The following is a 20,578-nucleotide window of genomic DNA, read 5'->3' on the forward strand; positions in this document are numbered from 1 at the left end:
CGTATTTATGAGAATATCATACACACCTAGTGTTTGCATTGGCCTAAGAGGTGTAGACAAATACACAAAAGAGAAGTAAAGAATCATGCACTGCGGTGTGTATGTGTGTGCGTGTGTGTGTGCGTGCGTGCGTGTGTGTGTGTGTGTGTGTGTGTGTGTGTGTGTCTATGTGAGCATGTGGATTCTCTTCCCACCAGCTAAATGATTTTCATTCTTTCAGCGTGTGAACTGAGACAAGACATTATCACACATGCCAGTCAGCGATCCAACAAGGAGAAATGCCACTGAAGAGCTGTGAGCAGCAGGCTCCTGTGGCTGCAGTGTTTTGTTTCCTCTTTATCTGATGAGTGTTGCATATGTTTCGCTCGCAATTCATTTCACTCACTCAAATGGCATGACACCAGAGTGAAGCCAAAACTCCTGCTATACTTATGCTATCTTTATTTTCATGACCATATAAACCACACACACACTCACACACACACATGCAGACATACACAAAACACAACCCCAAGCATACATGTGTGGTTTTGCAGTGCGGTGGCTTGATTGGCAGGAGGTAGAAAGGAGAGGAAGTGAAGCTGACAGGACTCTCAGGTGGTGTTAACTCCTGAGTGACAGGGAGGCCGCGCCCTCACCGACAGGCGGTGAGAGCAGGTTAACTCTACCGTGACTGGTCTGGAGCAGTTAATTCTAATATTTAAAACTTTGATGAAGATCAAGTTTTGCTTCACCTTTAAAATCAAGCCAATTTGCGGATGACATGCAACACGGGATAACATGCAACACGGGTTGTGACAATGACCTTGACCATGAGTTTGAAGATACATTTTTGGGGCTAGAGTGTCCTAATGTGACTTCAGGATTTTATGACACATTTCATAGTTTGTCACTCTGAACTTTCCATCGTTTCCCCTTGCTTTTGTTTCAGTCTCACTTTTTTCTGTCCCCTCCCCACCCTTTACCCCTTTCTCTCCTGTTGAGTACTATCTTGCATCTGGTCCCTTCTGTCTTCTCCTGTTTCTCTAGAGTGTTTCTGCTGATCCCTGACTTTCCCTGAAGTTCCCCAGGGTGTGTGTCTGTGTGTGTGCATGTAAAGCCAGGTGTCTGCTCTTTGGGCTGTGTCTGTCAATGGTGTCGGGTTTGGGGGGGAGGGCAGAAGCGAGTGTGTGTGGGTTGGTGTGTGTCTATCTATGTGTGTGAGTAGGAGCTGCCGGGGCACTGTGACCAGGAGCATCTGGGAGAAATTCCCAACATTCTCAGGGATCTGCCTGGGATAAAAGCTCTGCAGCACCGCCGTGCACCTGGCTGAGAGAGACACAGAGATATACAGGCATGGCCCAAACCTTGACACACACACACACACACATGCATCATCCTTGCACCAATTAACCTGAAAAGCAAAACTATATCCTCAAGTACAAAGGTCAAATACAAAAGTTGAACCCGAGGACCACCCTTTCTCTTCTCTCCTGAAAAATACAATGGATCTTTCACCCTTAAACTACCAGACATGCAGCAATCTGCCGATAATCTCCTGAAATTGGGCTGGATGTGTGTATGCAAATGTTTCGCTCCGTTTCTCCTGCCAGTGCCCTAGTAAAAACTCAATAATATGGTCAATATCAATAATATCCAAGTGAGCTAATGTGAGAAAATAGAAGGAGATATCATGAGGATTCACCACGGGGTGTGATGATACGTTTCTTACACGTGACAGATAAAAACTGAAATAACAAAATGAATGTATCTCATGATGAAAAGTAAGAGGAGCCACACATGTAGAAGACATCGACGAAGATGTTTTGAGCTTTTGGTGATGAGGGCTGATCTGCTTTGACCAAAAACGTGGAAAGGCAAACTCCCATTGTGGGTCAAACCCTAATGATTCAATCCCTCGTCTTGACACATTTGAGTATTTATAATCTTCATCTTCTTCCGCTCTGCAGGACTGCCAGTCAAGATGAGAGCATGAAATGAGTGTGAGAGCGAGTGAAAGTGTGCTGCTGGAGCTGTTTGTTGGATCAGAGGCCCTTGACAGTCTGTCATCTGTCAGCACCGGCAATCAAGAGCAGTGAGAAAACAAGCACAGACACAGAGGGACTGGATGTGAGGAAGAGGGATTTGTTATAGGAGACAAAACTCTGGTTAAACATTAACATGGGGATGTAAGATATGGGTACTTACAGTGCAAACACACAGCTAATCTGCACTGTAAACCGGACTTCTTTAAACTGTATGTATATGTATGGATTATTTGACTGTTTTGCTTTTAAATTGTTTTGGTAAAATTGTAATATTAGTGGCTGAATGTATCTAGGTGCATTTACTTGCATATTGTACTAATCTTGTGTGTAGTTTTTCGGACTTTTTTACCTTTTAACTCTATTTTTCTAAGTTTTAACTGAGTATACTGTTTATTTATTTATTGTCAGCTGCTCTTAATAATTAATATATTAGTAATAATGTAAAATGTGTTACAATAATGTACTCTTCTCTGCATAATGTGTGCTTTTATGTGTGTGTCCTTTAACTTAAGTATGCGCAGGGTCTACGAGTAATGTGTATTTTTACAGTAGTGTTACTCCTTTACTTTCAGGCTCCCTTCACACCTACCTTGTTTGGTATGGACCTTCGGACTTGTCAGTTTATTCCAGACCAAACTCGGTGTGTTAGGTGCCTCGGAACACAGTCTAGAAGAGGTGTTCTATGTCCGGATCAAACCAAACATGGTTTGGATCATTTGCAATGTGAAGACATTTCTTTGGATAGTTCAGACGCTCTGCAGAGTTGAGACCACATTGAAAAGTGGAAGAAAAGCAGAAGCAGCTCGCAACATTGGTTGGTGATGCTGGTAATATTATCATAATGAAATTACTGCGACAAAGAAAATAATGAACCAATGAACATCGCTCACATCTACAAAGCAATCAATGTCAAATGTAGGTGGACGTACAGTAGCACATGCGGGTGATGAGGACAGGACGTGCATATATCACAGGAAAGTTTTGTGCACAACCAAATAACCAGATCCAAGTAAACAAAGTAGTGAACCTTAGTTTGGACAACAGCTCAACATTTTGTACAATAAACATTTCAGAGCAAACTTTTTTATCAAGAATTAAATGAGTGGAATAATATCGGGCTTGTATGTGTCCGATGAATATGAAGCTAGCCGGTGCCCTTTAGTTTTTCAGTACTCCTGCCACCTGTCAGAAATTCTAATTCAGTTGTTTTTTTAATATTCTGTGCTAGGTGCTGCTAATTTCATAATGGTAATTTTAGCATCACTGTTAATTCCATAATTGATTTACAGATGGACAAAAGACACAACAGATGCTGTAGTTTGTCCTCTTTATGACAATCTAATGTGCGTAACATTCCTCCAAGTTGTAATGGATAAAATGATACATATGGATTTTACTCTAAAAGGCTTCCTCTTTATACCAGACTGTGTTTCCCAGCTCAGTTTGTTCTTTGATACAGAGCAAGTGTTTACATGTACTTCCCTCCCCTCCTCTTCTTTTGTTATTCCGCCCTTCCCCACTCCCTTTGCACTCCCCACCCTGTCTTCCATGTGTATGTATGTCTCAACACATGCTTCTTTATGTATGTGTGTGTACAGGCAGGTGTGTTCTCTTGCATGTGTGTGCGTGTGTGTGTGTGTGTGTGGCTGCTGGAATGTTGACCCACACAGAAAGAGGGTGAAAGACTTCCCAGACATCAAAGGGCAGGTAGCTGACAAGGAGAAGAGGGGGCGATAAGTCCAGTTAGATGACAATAGACCCCGACGCACACCTGGACTGTATGGAAAGGCAGCGACGTGGAGAGAACTGCACACATGTATACACACACACAGACACACACACACACACACATGTGGCACACTTGCCGCTCAACACTTCCTCATTCATTTCCCTCTCCAGTTATGCTTCAAACACACACACATCCTCTTAAACGCCTTCAAGCACTTAGCTTGGTTACCATGCATGTCTCCGTAACGTTTATACGCTCCTCTCAGCCTCCTTGCAATCCACCCACACAGCCCCCCCCCCCCCCGCCCAATCCTCATCCCTGACCTCTGTACCCGCAGGTGTTGTGGTCTTTGTCCTTGGACATGTGTGAGCAGCTTGGTGTTGTGACGAGCCCTCAGACCCTCAACCACCCCAACGTCTCTTCTCTCAGGTGCAGCAGGCTCTCAGGTGAGCTTGTGCGGGGGGGAGGGGGGGGTGAAGATCAAGTATGAACTTCACACCTCACAAGTCAAAGCATTTAACTCGAACTCACTTTGTATCTAGTTTCTTTTGTTTTTCAGTTGGGTAATTGAATTAAGATGAAACACTTTGTCTCTACATCCACAGTGATATTTTGAATTCTATGTATAAATTCAAAGACCTTTACACATGACATAGGAAAATCCACTTATTATTTACTTCATCTAACCATCATATAACACATCAGTTTAATATGGTACCAGCTATTTTCCCAAAAAAAGAAAAAAGCCTCTATTTGAATATTTATAATAGATCATATAATTGATTTATAATAATTGTACATGAAAGGAATCACCCATTGGCAGGAGGCTCAGAGATGTTTCACGAGTGCAGCTCCCTTGTTCCCTAGACAACACACAGACAAAGTTAGCAGCTAGCTGGTAGGCATGGTAACGCATCTATCAGACCAAAACCCAGTTCAAAGGAAAGGTAAATGTTGGACTTACACACATGTTGTTGCCAGAAACAGGACTGCAAATTAATAACACTAGTTTGTCAATGTTGCTTGTTTCTGCTACCTTATGGTGTGTTAAACAAATTAAGCCTCATTTTATAAGCTGCACTCCCAGTGAGGTCGAAGGTAATGTGTAAATGTGTTCCATTAAGAATATCTAAATGTGTGTTTATGATGTGGTCGGGTTGGGGGTGGGGGGTTGCATTTAAACTTTAATACTTGACTAAAATGTATACGTATGTATACGTATGCACAGTAGACACTGTATCATTTTAACAAGGGGGGCTTTAGTTTGATAGAAGGTCGCCTCAGGGTTTTTTTTCCGGGGCCCTTAAAGCACTCCTAAAGGCCGGCGCATGCTTCTGCGTTTTCACGGGCCTGCAAGCGCAAGAGCCCTTCCGGGCCCCTTACGTGCTTATGTATCTCTTCTTACGTGCTTACGTGCGTCGCCCAATTTTTCTAACTATACGGCAAAGCGACGCAAGCCTCACGCAGCCCGCAAGGCTTGTGATTGGTCTGCTTACTACATCCCGTCCGGATTCTAGTTTCCGGTTTCATGCCCCATAATACCGGCAGAAACAACGGAAGATTTAGAAGAACGAATATGGACCAAATAGAAGAGCGTTTGGCAGAAGAGATCCGGTAGTATGATCACTTGTATAACCCGTCACTGACTGGCGGATTTGTCCGCCAGGAAAAGGCTATGAGGAGCCGCAGTGGCGATGTAAATAAACAATCGACGAAGAAGAAAGAAGGCGTCTCTAAGGTCGTCTTCGACAAAAAACATTACTCCGCCTAGTGTTCTGGCGGGGAATTGCTTTGTAAGAGGCGCAACGCTTGGGGAAGCATGAATGACAAAGAGTCCTGCGACACAGCTGCGTGAAAAGCCGCCGACGCAGTTGCAGAAGCATGCGCCGGCCTTAAATCTTAATCAGAGGTAAATCAACATTGTGACTCCGAAACTTGAAGTTACCTTGCTAAACACAAGTCTATCTTCATCGTGCAGCCTCTAGATGCAAAACAATCACAAAACCAAAACAATGAGCTCAGGGAATCCAGCAATAGAGTTGTTTGTCTGTCTTTCTTTCTGTTTTTCTGTCAGCAGGATTACAGAACTGATATCCATGAAATGAGTGACCCTCTAGTTCTATGGGTTTGTTGCTTCAATCAACAACTTTAACAATGCCTATAGCAATAGATACATGTATATAGTTAGTTGACTCATAGTAAATATAAGAACATTCATCAATGTAGCTTTAACTAGATAATGAAGCGATTCTTTGTAGCAATGTATAGATAAATGTGTCTACATACATATAAGGTATACATGTTGTATACTGTGCTTAGAGTTTAAATGTCTCACCAATGTGTTCACAGTCATCTTAATTCTGGAGGGATCCTGTAAAAACTTCCTCCAAGAAATAACAAACACATTATAGATGTCAAAACACAATGTCCTTCACACACATATCATCCTGCCACTTCAGAGGAGGTGGAGAGAAATGGCCAAGGTTCTTAGCAAAATGATTTGACATTTTTCTCCCAAGAAACGTTTCTCTTTCAAGGGGTTAAGCCGGGTTCCAGTGATCTCAGAGAGGCCTACCAGTCAAAGTGGCTCAGAGTAATTTTGTTTGAGCAAAAAGTCCCCGAGCCATGACTAAACAGGTAGATATGAATAACATAAAGGGGTGATGCTCATCTCCTGCTCCACTGTGCAGTCGTCTCACTGTATGTACCGAGTAAACTCAAACCTCAAAGCTTGTGTTCTGGGCAGACGAGAAGGTGTTTTGTCTGTTAGCTAGTCCAAGGGCGATCGGGAGGAAGCGAGGGAGATAACTCAGAGAGTAGATTGGATAACAGTGACCTTCTGCAGTGTTATACCCTCCTCCTGAGTGCTAACACAAGGGTTTGAGTTGAGGTAAGAGGTGGTGAGGGGACTCTGAGTTCTTAGGAGGTCAAACAAGGAGAAGCATAATTTATTAATGAGCCTCAAACTCAAGATGTGATCATGATTGTGAAATATCTGTTTGTGTTTACGTCAATGTTTATGTTTATACGTACCACACGATTTATTGTGATTCACACGCCCACTTGGTGATCACGTGGTTGCCATGTTTATTTTAGGTGACACAGTCCCATTAACGTTAGCACCACACATGAAAGAGGGCAAAGCGGCGGGGCTGCCACCAGCCACTCAGTGCCTTTCTTATCTGACTGCACGCGAGCGAGGTGGGGTCCAATCAGAGTCACTCCTTACCCTCACTTCCTGTTTTTCCTGCCGGGATGTCCCGTCACCTTGGTGACCCAGTGGCACATGCAGCCTTTCAGTACCACCGACCCCCCCCCCCCCCTCCCCCCCTTCAAAAGAGTCAACAGGCCTCAGGAAATTGGTTTAAGGTCTCTGAGAGGGAATAAGTCCATTTCCCAGTGGGCACTCATTAGAACAATGGCCAACTGCCAAGTCCACACTGGCTGCAATGTGACGTGTTTTCCTCCTCCTTGTTGACTGAGGTTAAGGTTAGCTAACTTAAACACTTGGTTATGATCAGAGAATCAGAGAAAGATCTTATACAGTCAGGTAATTGTAGATCTGTGACAGAACACCAGCTTTAGTGTAGAGTCCTGCACTGGGTCCCCATGGGTAAACCACAGAAAAGTTGTGTAACGGCTTAAAAAATATATTCACAACATATTCAGATGAATTCACAGGAGCAGGTAAAAATTAAATAAACACCGGAGGGTACCAGGTTTTTGCAGGATAGATCAGAAACCTAAATTATGTATTTTTAACATCTAGATCAGCTCAATGAATCCTTGTCATATGCAAGGATTTGTTTTATTGTGAAAGCCTATCACACCAACTTTAACCACTTCAATTCTCCTCAGATAACCGTCACTATCGAGCTAGAAACCAAAACAGATCATATAAAAACTACTTTCAGATATGCAGTGATCCCAGTGAGGAGCTGGATGTCAGAATGCAAATATCCGAGTGAGAGCATCAGGGCCCACTCGTGAAAAGTCAGCAAAATGTCCGAAAGAGCTGATGTGGGAAAGCAGCAAGAGATTCTCCGAAGGATTCACCGTGAGCAATCGGGTGTGTTGATGATGTTTGACACGCAACAGATGCAAAATTTACCAAAACAAAAGAAACCAAATATCTCAGGATGAAAAAGCGGAGCCACACAAGTAGAAGACACAGACAACGATGTCCAGAGAGCTTTTGGTGATAAGTGAGAATGTGCTGCAAACAAAAACACAAGATCTCTGCAGCAGAATTCATGTGTTACTTCCTGCCTCTGCCTGCTGCACCACCGCCTGTCTGAATTTGGATGTGCTATTGTTGGCAGAGAATCTCCCGCTGTGTTGTTGATGTGGAGACATGAGAACAGTTTAAGACAGGTACAGCGGTGAATACGTTCCCCGGTGGCTTTGCTGCTTGTAAAAAGTGCAAAGATGGCTTTTGATAGCACCACTCGCCGGCCAAACAGAAGGATAAGGAGGCCATAATCTACTCGATAAGCTTCGCTGGACTCTGCTTCAGTGTCCTGCAGATGCACCACAGGTCCAATCACCCCCCTGACCCCCGCAAACCCTAACTTTCCATCATGAGACACTGCTGGCAACAGATACATGAGCACATATTGTCAGAACAGTGGCTTGTCTCCTCTGTCATCACATATTGTGGCCACATGCTTGGTGTCTGTTTGTTGGAATCAGGTACGATTGGCCTCACGTATATAACATCTGTCAATAGCTTGGTCTGGCAGACCTGACTGTTGATGTAGCTGGTAAAATATTAGGCTGAACTGACATGTGCCGGCCACAAGACCACAAGAGAGTCCGCGGCACATCGAGTTTCTCTGAGCTCTTTCGATCCATTAGCGCGCAATATGGAAGTTTACACAAACCGGAGAGAGATGACGATTATTTAGTTCGTACAGATTTGGACTTGTGATGAGAGATTTCTCTCCTGGGACAGCAGAACAGTTTAAAAGATGCCTTCTGCTACATGAGCGTGCATATGTGCATGTGTGTGTTCTCTGTCAGGTTTTGTTAAAGGTCAGGACAGAACCTCAGGGAGACGTCTAGGCACACGCTCCCCTCACACCCATCTGCACCCCTACACCGCTTTCCCCCTTTCATTCAGAATAGGGTTAATGAGATCTGTCACCACCTCGCCCTGCGTTTATTATGAGTGAGCTCTTTCCTGTGTCAGGTAAAAATAATCAAGCGGTTCCACGGACACATTTGGCCACAGGACTCCTCAGGGGTCCTGAGATGGCTGATCTGGTTTTATACAGCTTCTCCGAGGGGAATGTGTTGGATGGAGGGGAGAACCGAGAGGAAGTGACTTTAGCTTTTAGGTTTGGAGTCAGGAATGTTGCCATCAACTCCTCGTCATTCTCATCTTACCTGCTAACATTCACACTGAAAATACATTTGGGTATTTTTGGCTCACTTGCTTATAAAAACACAAAGTTTGGCCGCTCTAAAGAGCAGTGTGAAAAAACAGTTTCAATTATTTGAATGGCAGCAACAAAGATATGATTTTAGTTCCACAAAGCTATGCTCGTGATTAACAATCCAGCTGATGTGCGATGGTAGATACCAGATTTTTGTCTCTGTGATGCCTATACAGTGGAAATTGAATTTGTGGTTCATAGCTTGAATGATATTTCAAGATTCTGTCGAGGCTACAGTCATAACTATTTTCTCTGTGACTTCTTTAAAATAGAAGAATAATTTTTTTATGAAAATAGTTTCTGGCTAAGTCTGTTGAAGATAGTAAAGAAGACAATGTTTTTTAGAAGACAAAGTTTTTAATAGTTCTCTTATAATGCTCACCATAATAAATGCATGCAAAATGTATTGTTTTGAGGTTGTTATTGAAGATTCAGAGGTGTATATTTCAAACTATGTGCATACATTGGTGGTGAATAATATCTGTTTTTGTCATCTTTAACAACTAAACTTTCCTAAATATTTGTTGACAAGCAACATGAGCTGAACTGAGCTTGATTTGAATAAATGTTTTGCAACTATGGAAACTTAACTTTGGCGAAAAATTCAATAAAGCCGATCTTTCCTCGATGTTCTGTCTTGTTCCTCAATGGGTTAACATTTGTTCTATACTCCTGATCGACATACCTTCCCCAGCAACTTTCACTTTCCCACACTGTAAAATCCCTTCATTCCAATACAAATGACTTTGTGCCCATGTTCCATGCTGCTATTCAATCACAGATTACCAATCATTTTCTTTGCAATTCTGCCTGTCTGTATTTATGACCTGGCACATCCCGCCTCATCCTTATTAGTCCAAAGGTTTAAGATACACTCTTCAATGTAATTGTGATACATTCAGAAAATAACCCTCATTGATGAGTAGCTCAGCTGGTAAACAACATACAATCTTGTTTTTAACATTTGAAATTACTGATGTTCACCACTTTCCAAAACAAAGCCTCTCTAAAAGTATCAAATACAAATTGACAACACAAATATGCACTGTGAATGTATTTATAATGCACCTGGAACTAATGACAATACCACTCCAAACTTGGTAGTATTTATACAACATTCTTACTACAAGAGGGATTTCAGTCTTTGTCACTGATTCAGTTAGAGATTGGGTAAATATTTCACATTCCATCAAACACCATGTGCACAAAGAACTTAATTGTAAACAGATGAAAGAAAATAGAGCACAAACTGTTTTTACCACGTTGGACAGTGCATAGATTGGCTAAAGGCAATAATGGTGAACTCAAGCTTTTCATACCTGACATCAGCACGAAATGGGTCAAACAAGTTAAATCTGCATGCGTCACAAGTGGGGTCAGATGTTGGTGTGGTGTCTTTCTTTCAAACAGTCCTCTCTTGTTCTGCTTTGAATTTTACAGAAACTTTAAATTGACTCTCTTCAACTCGTTGGTGTGCTTGGGTTGGATTTCATTTCCCCTTCTATTTTTTCCAGCCCTTCAACTTTGTCTCTCTGACTTCGGGCCAAATATTCATCCTGCTGAGAAGGCAAACCTCCTTTCAACTCTCCACACTGCACCCTCTGCCACTATTTCACACCCTCAACTGGAAGCCTCATTGGCCAAACACACGTGCACACACAGAGTATCAAACACACATATACACACACACATACACACACTGAATTCAAGAATGCCCAAACTGATTATGTGATGCACCTGTCAGCAAATGTGGACACCCACAAGCATTCGCACCAGCTCACACACACACTAACACACACACGCGCGCACACACACACACACACACACACACACACACACTAGACGGGAGCTGTTTATCCCAAAGAGGGCAGAGATGTAGGACCATGTAGGCCAATGTCAGTGTCAGGAGAAGAAAAATATTTTCATTGCAAGGGTATCTGTTCGTGTCAACAATCTGATAGGGTGCTCGGCAGAGATAGGCAGTTCCCATGAGGCCTGTGGCCTCGCCAGCGGCAAGGGGGTGGAGGGGGGTGGAGAGTTGGGGTGTGGGAAGAATTCAGGGTAAGGAGCAAGGGGGAGGGGGGGGGGGGGGGTCCGTTGTTCCCAGATATCAGGAACATGGTGAGTGTCAACACCTCCTGAGGGACAGATAGAGTGAGGTCAGGACGTGACAGACGAGTGATAGCCACTATGACACAGGTGAGTCTGTGATGCAGACTATGCGGTACTGAGCACCAACATTTATATTTATAGAACCATTTTCTGTGGAATTATCGACTCTAGCTCTTTAACCTCCCTCCATAGACATACAGTTTGGGTTTATTTGCTCAGGTCTTGAGATAGACCTCTGAGAATTCTGCCATTGCCCCAAAATTACGTCTCATTAGTAAAGATGCACCAACGAAACAGAGACAGCCAGGCTTATATCACAGGGCTTACGGATTTAATTGCATAGTTGTGTCTCAAACGCAGACAAATTTCATAAATCTGGACCGCAACCATAAGGGCTTGGGTATGCACTCAAACAGCCTCAATCCTTTGTGCCATTGATTCCACAAGTTGTTTGAAACTTTCCTTTGACATTCTGCTCCATGTTGACACGATTGCATCACATTGCTGCAGATTCAAGCAATGAATCTTACATCTGACCACATCCCATAGGTTTTTTATTGGATTCAGATCTGCTGAGTTAGGAGGCCTCTTAAGTTCACTGAACTCTTTGCCGTGTCCATGATACCAGTCTGAGACGACTTTTGCTTTGTGACATGTTGTATTATCGTGACGGACGGAGACATTAGAAGATGCTAAGCTGTGACCATAAATAGATTGATCTGGTCAACAGCAATGCTCAGAGAGGCTGTGGCATTAAACCATGACTCCAAAGTGTGCCAGGAAAACGCTCTTACACCACCACATGTCATGCATTCAGCTATATTTTTCTACACACCACAGTTCTAAGGTAATCTTACACATTCAGGTCCATTTTTATATACAGTCGTATGGCTCAGACTCAGACATATAAGGTTATTTGAGTTTCTATACTTAATTTATTTAGAAAAATGGACGGAACCAGATGAAGTGTGCAACTATCCAGGAGTCCCACATTCTCAGGTTGCTACAGGTATTTTGTAATAATAAAAATGATACATTGTCAATTCAGTTTTTTAATTTTTAAGTTATTTTGACTGATTTAAAACATCAATTAATTCCTGTGGAAAGCATTTGGTCAATGTTTCTTATTTTTAAAGTCCTCTGCAAATAAAAATGACTTGACTTGTCCCTTTTAATAACTTAAACCAAATGCATTAGAACTGAAAATAAGTACAGCAAACCCACTTGAGGGCTCAATTGAATAACTGAAATAACTTACATGAACTAAGATTCTCCATCTTCCTGTTTTGATAAACAAGTCATTCTGAAGTGTTGTTTCCTGCTCCGCCGATATACTTTGTTGTTGTGCCCAGTCTGTAATTGTGTTTTGCTGTGTACTGCTATATATTTATTGTTATTCAGCATCACTATCTCATGGTGTCCTTGCTGAATGTTTCTCTTCTTTCTAAATTCTTCTGCAGTTCAACTCTGGTTATAGAGGCGATATCCCTCTTGATGTGATTGCATGTAAAAATATGTTACTGTCTACCGAAGTGAAGGACATCATAAGTTGTGCAACTGAGAGACTGTGTGTGTGTGTCTGTGTGTGTGTGTGTCTGTGTGTGTCTGTGTCTGTGTCTGTGTGTGTTTGTATGAATTAACTATGTTTTCATAACAGGCTGTAGAGCCCCCACCCAGTGTGTCAGAGGGAATACACTCTCAAAACATCCAACAAACTCTTCCCTCCATTCATCCGCACATGAAGGCCAATACAATGAAAATTGATTGGAATTGCAAATGTACCTTCTCTATCCTACTAAGTCTCAAACGCCTTTCAAACACTCCATCTTGCTGTCATAATATTGGTGTTGCATGTGTCATAACATGTAGCAGTGTATTATGCCGATTGTGTTTTTGGAAAAGAAAAAGCATAGATTACTCTGGCAATGATTCCCTCGCCATGTATGCGTCGGAAAAAACAAACAAACTCAAAGATAATCGATATTCAATGGATGTGTTTAATTCAATTAGGCCCAATTACTAGCCTACTGTAAGGTGTCAGCGATCACAATGAAATGGGTTCACAGTTATAGATAGTTACATAATATAGAGATTTCATATTTGGTTTAGGTACTTTTTGTCGTTTGTAATTGTACCAAAAACAAATAAATGAAGATGTGATAATATAACATTTGAGTTATTGTAAACGTTACTGAGTAATTGCAAAAATGGTCAAAGTAATATTAAACATGAAATTAAATTTGACTTCCTGATTTAGCCGACGCTTCTGATATGATAATCTATAGCCACCAAAATATCGTTCTAATTGATCTACTGCCTCTTTAATGCAGGATATTTGAAGTAATTCGAAGGACAGACAGTAGCAGCAGGCCAAGGCTTTACACTTAAAGAACATTTGGAGAACAGTCAGTTCCTCTGTGACCTGATGTTGGGGACAGTCTCAGTCACACCACGGCTACGCAGAACATGCCGACAGGACCAGCGGTGGCCTTCACTGATGGATGTTTAGCTTTAACTCGGGAACAATAACATCTCTGGGAAATGTTTTTGGATTTTTTCAATAAATAACAAAAATGAACAAGGGCTTGAATCTAGACTTTCATTTAATGTTGCAACATGTACACTATACGATTAAGAACAGTATGTATGTAATAGTAAAGGGCCCAGAAACGTTTTACTCAACAGGGACAACTGTGGCCACCAGCGACAACTACAGGACAGTTGGAAATACTAAGATTTCGGCTGCATGGACATTTTTTGGGTCTATAGGACCTTTACAGGGACATTAGGTACCAGAGTCTACTTACAGGGACATCAATCAACCCCCAAAAAGTCCCTGCTTTGGGGCAACCCTGAACATGCCTGGTTGGTCGAGTTCTCCAGCATTTTATTTCAGTTGGCCAACAGCATTGGTTCAATATATATGTTCCCTTCCTTTATCTTTACCCCAACCCTAAGCTCCAAGTACTTTTGGTCAAGACGCGGCTTAATAATAGAATTAAAGAAGAGTCAGTACCTCCATATGTTTATGTTAACAGACGAGTCATAATGACAGTTCATGGAGAACTGTTTACAGCCCATAACAGTGAATATCCATCCACCTAACCAATATTAGTTACCTGTTTAAAGGTATCTATGCCGATGGAGGGTAGGGTGAAGTGTTTGAGTCCACGAAGCACTTCTGAAGTCTCAAGGGTGAACAGTTTTGGAGCCAAATCCAACACAATTGAAGTAAATGGTGACTGATTCTTCAAATGTAAAAAAAAAGATTTTTCATTTTTGGGTGAACTATCCCTTTAATATTGAATAACATCAGACAAAGTTAGCAAGTGTATCCCAATTAATGGTAGTGTTCACTAAGTCCACATTATGAGCTCCATGTATGTATAAGTGTTGTGTCTATATATTGCTCTACCGAGCAAAGTGGCCACATAATAAAGCATCTAAAACATGAATTATCAGTTATACAGCACTATCTGTATCTGTTTCAATTTATAAAGTTTTTGCTGCGTAGTCATCATAAACTTCTATCAGGTGCATGGAGGCAAAATCCCAACTGAGCAGCAGTGCATGTTATTGTCTGGGAATTCAGCTTCTTATTCATAAGGGAAAATATGCAGGAGCAACTACTTCCCGAACTGGATAGCGCTACGACATAGTACTTCAGGTGCTGGTTCCCAAAAACGATAATTCTAACTGTGTGTGACATTGAACGGCTTTAATGAACCCAAATGGCCTACAGCAGCTGCAGAGGGGGACTGATGTATACGTTTCACAAAAGGGTTTAGAGTGGGACTCATTTTTCTTCTGAAGGTTTTCAAAGTTGAATGAATAGGAGCGGAGGCAGACGTTCTGTGTCACTGAGGCTTTTGTGCACTCACACAGTGAGTCCGACTACTCCAACACCCAGTTTCCTTCCACAGAAACTCCTTGATAAGGCCTCTGTGCTCATGTCAAAGTGTGCCTGCTTGTCTGTTATTGTAAGTGGACATGCTTCCATGAGTGCATGTGGACAAAAGTGCATGTTATAAGAATGTGTGTATTGATTTCATCTTGCATGGGTCTCGTTTTTCATACGGTAATACATTTAGAAATAAGGGAGAGGTGAGAAAAGAGGAAATGGTTTCTAATAAAATTAAAAAAATTGTAGTATGTCGGTGACTATCTGTGCATGGATAGTTTCACGTGGCCGAGACCTTTTTCTTTGGCTCCCTTTTCTTTTTTTCTCATGATATTTTGAACTGCACCATGCAGGAGGGGGGGGTGTATCAAGGGGAAGAAAAGAAAGAGACTGACAAAGAGGAAAAGAAAGGAAGGGTAAAGGAGAGGTTAGCTGGGAGGCAGATATAGGAAAGAGGAAGTTCATCCACCTGTGTCTGATTTACAGCAGTCGAATATAATCTCCCTGACCAGGGAGAGATACAGCTCTTTTTTCAGATCGATATGCTCAAACAGAACTACATAGGATGGGGTCTGGTCTTGATATCCGACTACAGATATGAGACAAAGGAGGTAATAGTATTGCAATATGTGGGGGAAAAAGCATGTGCGGCTTTGACATGTAGAGATCAAAGACGTAAGAATTCAGATGTTTGAGATTTGTTTTGTTTATTCAAAAGATAAAATCTATTGAGGGATAATGTACGTGATTTTTTTTTTTAACTGATATCACACAATGTGCCTAAGGCCTACAAATTCTAACATTGACAATATGAACTAGTTAAAGTCTAAAATAAACGAAGGAATTAGTCATTTAATGTTATTTGGAAAGAATTCTTAAATGCATTTTTTTAAACTGAGGCTTCACATAGAATGTGTCAAATACAGCAGAAACAGAAACTGCACACTATATATTCACAGCTTTCTCCCTTTTATTACTAACGTGTGGAACAACATCAATAACACTATTACACATTAGTCCTTCTCTAGGGGAATAATGATTGTTTTCCTTTATTCAGCACCTATCCCACTGGTCGACACGCACACAAGTGCCTGCCATTGTTTAACCTAGAATTATTTAGTGGCATCATCTCTCATATTTAAAAAGAAATAGGCTTCTATCTCGAAGGTATAAATATACATAAATACACACACATATAAAAAAATGATATAACAAATAACTTAACAAATAACATTATACAAAAGACAGAATAACCATATTTAGAAATACTGCAAATTGTAATTGATGGGCGATAGTGACTGCAAGGGTGATGAAAAAAACAATAAAATGCATATTTGAAACATATCATAAAAATTTTGAAAATCTACATCGGCTGCAATTATCTTACTTTCCCTCGACACTTCACCAAGTTACATTGAGAACTCCAATGGCCGAGCACACACTTCTACCAAGGGCTAAAAGTCCCCTTAGATTAATTCAAGCCACACCAAATATTGCACATGCATATATATCAGTTCACTCATTATGACAGATTTTTTTTTTTAAAGATCAATTAATTATTCCCTAGGAAAATCCTTACGAAACAATTTACAGAGGAACTCTAAATTAACCACAACATCACATTTATCAGTAATAAATGAATAATAAATGCATTTGGCTGCAATTCCCTAACTTTCAGCTATTATTGAAATGGAGAAAAATAACAATAAAAGCAATGCTTATATAAATATCCCATATTACAACTTTTTGCAAAACAAATGATAAACCATTTTTCCAGCTGGCCTCCTTCCTCCAGCAGCCATCTGTATTCACGGAAGAGCTAATCAACAATTAGCGATAAGCTATGTCGTGCCATCGTCGTAACCCCCCCACAGGAACACTTCCTGGCGGCCGGGGCTCCGCTGACTGACACCCTCCGGTTCTTTCACTGCGACAGATCCCACTCAAAGTATCTGATTAAGCAAATATGGCCACTTATTACGTCATCCGCACGCTCGTGGGCTCCTCTTCCCTCGCACTTTTCTCTAATCATGGGTGAGAGAGCTCGGCTCCTCAGAACAAAGGCCAGTGTTTGTTTTTTTGCAGGCTTTTTATTTCAGGCGTGTTCCTCCATGTGCGTGTGCTGGGGCCTTTGATGTACAGCACACCAACGCTCCCCTCCGCCGCCCCACTTACTGAATGAACCGGGCCGCGCCGGCAAAAGTGTGCTGTTAGGAGGGAAGAAGGGAGGAAGACAAGGGAGAGAAGTATTTTCTTTCCTTCTCAATCACTAGAAAAACCTTTCACAATTGAACGTCTCACCGAGAGGCCTTTCATTTAGCACGGCTCTGATCTGAGCGCCGTGTAATCAGCTGATGTGACGATGAACTTTTCAACTTTAGCACACAGAGCGGGCCTGATGTGGGCCATTGCTGAGTTTAGCTCAGACTTGTCAGACCTGAAATGACAATCTTTTTTTCCCACTGTACTCGCTGAAGCTTTGTTGAACCTGTTTGACTCATGGTTTCATGGTGTTATTATTGGTATTATTTCTATCAGTGCCATTGCAAATTATGCTCGGACTTCATTGAAAGATAAAAGGGACGGCCCCATCACTACAAGCTCCAGACAATCAGACAGATGATGAAGAGACAGAAGCCGATAAGGTGGTGTGACATGAGTCCGTCCACACACACACACACACACACACACACACACACACATACACACACACACACACACACATATACACACACACACACCGTCTCCATCGTCTGCTGGTTATTACGCTTGGGTTCACGCAGAGAATGCCTGTGTCTGTGTGTGTGTGTGTGTGTGTGTGTGTGTGTGTGTGTGTGTGTGTGTGTGTGCAAAACAAATGGAACAAGTGTGTGTGTGCGTGTGCGTGTGTGTGTTTGCGAAAATGTGGAGAAGGTGTGAAAAGTCTGACTTCCAATTCACCTCCCTCTGCATAGGGGTTAATTCTTCCGTTCCATCCGGCTTACTTGAGATTTAAGAAAAGGGGGTCTGAAGTGGCAACAGATGCATGTGTGTGTGTGTGTGTGTGTGTGTGTGTGTGTGTGTGTATGTATTAGATACATGTGTCTTATTTGAGATCAAGCCATCAACCCTCACCTGAAGTCTGTGTAATTATTTAATCTTTTTCTGGGGGAGAATAATAATTTCTGCGTGCAGCTTGTTGGGTCCCATTGAACAGGTGAGACCGGTTTTAAAATAACACATCAAACAAACAGAACAGACTTTTATCAGGCGGGGGTCAGTCAGTCAGTCAGTTAGTTAGTCAGTTAATCAGTCAGTAAGTAAAGGTCTTTGTAAAGCTGTTTATTCTCTGCACCAAGCCACAAGGGGGCAATGTTTGTAGGTCAAACGTGTGAGACATTATCATGAGCTGTGTCTTATATCACATACTCCTAAGAACCTCGAATGTTCACACTTGAAATGTGACCTTAAAAAAAAAGCTCTTTGGTGTGCACTATTGTCCCACAATGCACACAAGAATTAGACGAGTGGTGAGACAGTTACGGGAAGATTAGATTTTTTTAATAACTTTAGAAACTTGAAATAGAAAAATGTGAAAAACTACTACATTCTCATTTTCTGAAGTTAAACTAGAAATGTACGGGAACTGCACTCACCAAAACCATCCACTTTTCATAAACTATGATATGGATAATGCCTTATTGGTTGAATCCTATTTTTTTTTTCAAGAGGTTTCTATAATTTTCTTTTCCTGCGATGGAACATTTCATCCTTGAGATTTTGTAAAGAAAAGTTTGATGAAAAATCTCCTCTGTGTGTAGAAGCAGGGTGGGATTTGGACACTAGACAGATTTAGGCTGCATATAGACTGACTGAGTGTAGCAATATCCATCTCTTTTCCAGAGTAGAATATATTCAAAAAACTCTTTAAAATCAGTGTGTATTGGAAGGCTTGGTAATATTCTATTCTATTTTCTACTATGTTCAGGGCAACATAGAAACCGCTTCTTCGCTCCAACGTGTTCAAGTTTAATGAGACTCACAACACTCACTCTATGAGGCATATGCCCCCCCCCACAAATAAAAATAAGGACATTTTGAAAAATGTCACATATTTTCCCTCTATTAGGTCCGACTTTACAGAAATAATAGGAAGAGGAAGTTCATCCACAAAAAATAATTCTGACGAATATATGATATATGAAGCTGTAACACAGTTTTGTTAACGTGTCTGAACTAAACACGCCAGACAAAGATGAAGGGGGCTCTGGTTCTATCAGCCTTTGGGGATATTTACAGTATCATGTCTCCATGTGCTCATTTGAGATGTGCTATTCTTACATCTGATAGAAGTCTCTCTTCTACCTGCAGTCTGACTTCAGACAGCAAACTCCCTGTGCCCCCCCACCTCCCCACCCCCCGCTGGTAGCCTGCTCTGGTAATACCATACATGCCCTGCAAAGGCTCATAATTGCCAACCGCTATTAGATGGCCAAACAGGATTAATTCTTCAAAAGAAACATTAGCTGCCTTTAGGAAGGTGTGTGAGGGATTGGGGCTTGCTCCTCCAGCTCCCCCCCCCCCCCCCCCCCTAATCTGGCAGGAGACCCCCACAGTCGCAGTCCTCCACCTGGCTCCCATTACTCTTCCAAAAATCCCTAATCCCTCCGTTTGTTTTCCCGGATAGAGACTAAAAGAATGGAGGAGGAGGAAAGGGAAGGCAGGATTTGGGGTCATGGGTGATGGTGATAATAGTGATTTGACAGCCGTTTGCCAGCGCTGATTTACAGCTGCTAAATCATCTTTGTTTTCATCCAATTTAATAAATGAATATGTTCGTCATCAGTTTTGACCCATTTAAAAGAACAGAAATGCTTTTCTCTGTTTCTCTTTCTGTGTGTGTGTGCGTGTGTGTGTGTGTGTGTGTGTGTGCAAGTGTGTGCACGTGTGCAATTGTGCACGTGTGCTCCTCAGCGGCCTCCGCTCTTTAATGAAAGTATTGTTTGTGTTTCTCCTGATTGGGAACACATTGGGCCTGGGTCGGGCCCTGCCGGGGCTGGGGTCCGGGGTCTGGGGCAGACCGGGGGTCCTGTTCTCCGGGGGTCTCTCCTCTGGTCCTTCCTCTCCTCTCCTCAGAAGTCCCGTCTGCTCGGGGGGCCACGAGGGGCGGCGGGGTCACCCCTGAGAAGTGTCCCACCGCGGGATGACCCCGCGCTGCCTCTATCAGGGGGTAACCTTAGTCCCCTCCTAACAGAATACACACACACACACACACACCCTTACAAGCCAGTCATCGAACAGCCACACAGGGTGATGAAATACACGTGTGCGCACAAAAATCACAAACCCAGCTATTGTTCTCTTTGTAGCAGACTGCGACACACATACACAT

This window comes from Pleuronectes platessa, chromosome 5 (genome assembly GCF_947347685.1).
Source record: "Pleuronectes platessa chromosome 5, fPlePla1.1, whole genome shotgun sequence".
Taxonomy (NCBI): domain Eukaryota; kingdom Metazoa; phylum Chordata; class Actinopteri; order Pleuronectiformes; family Pleuronectidae; genus Pleuronectes; species Pleuronectes platessa.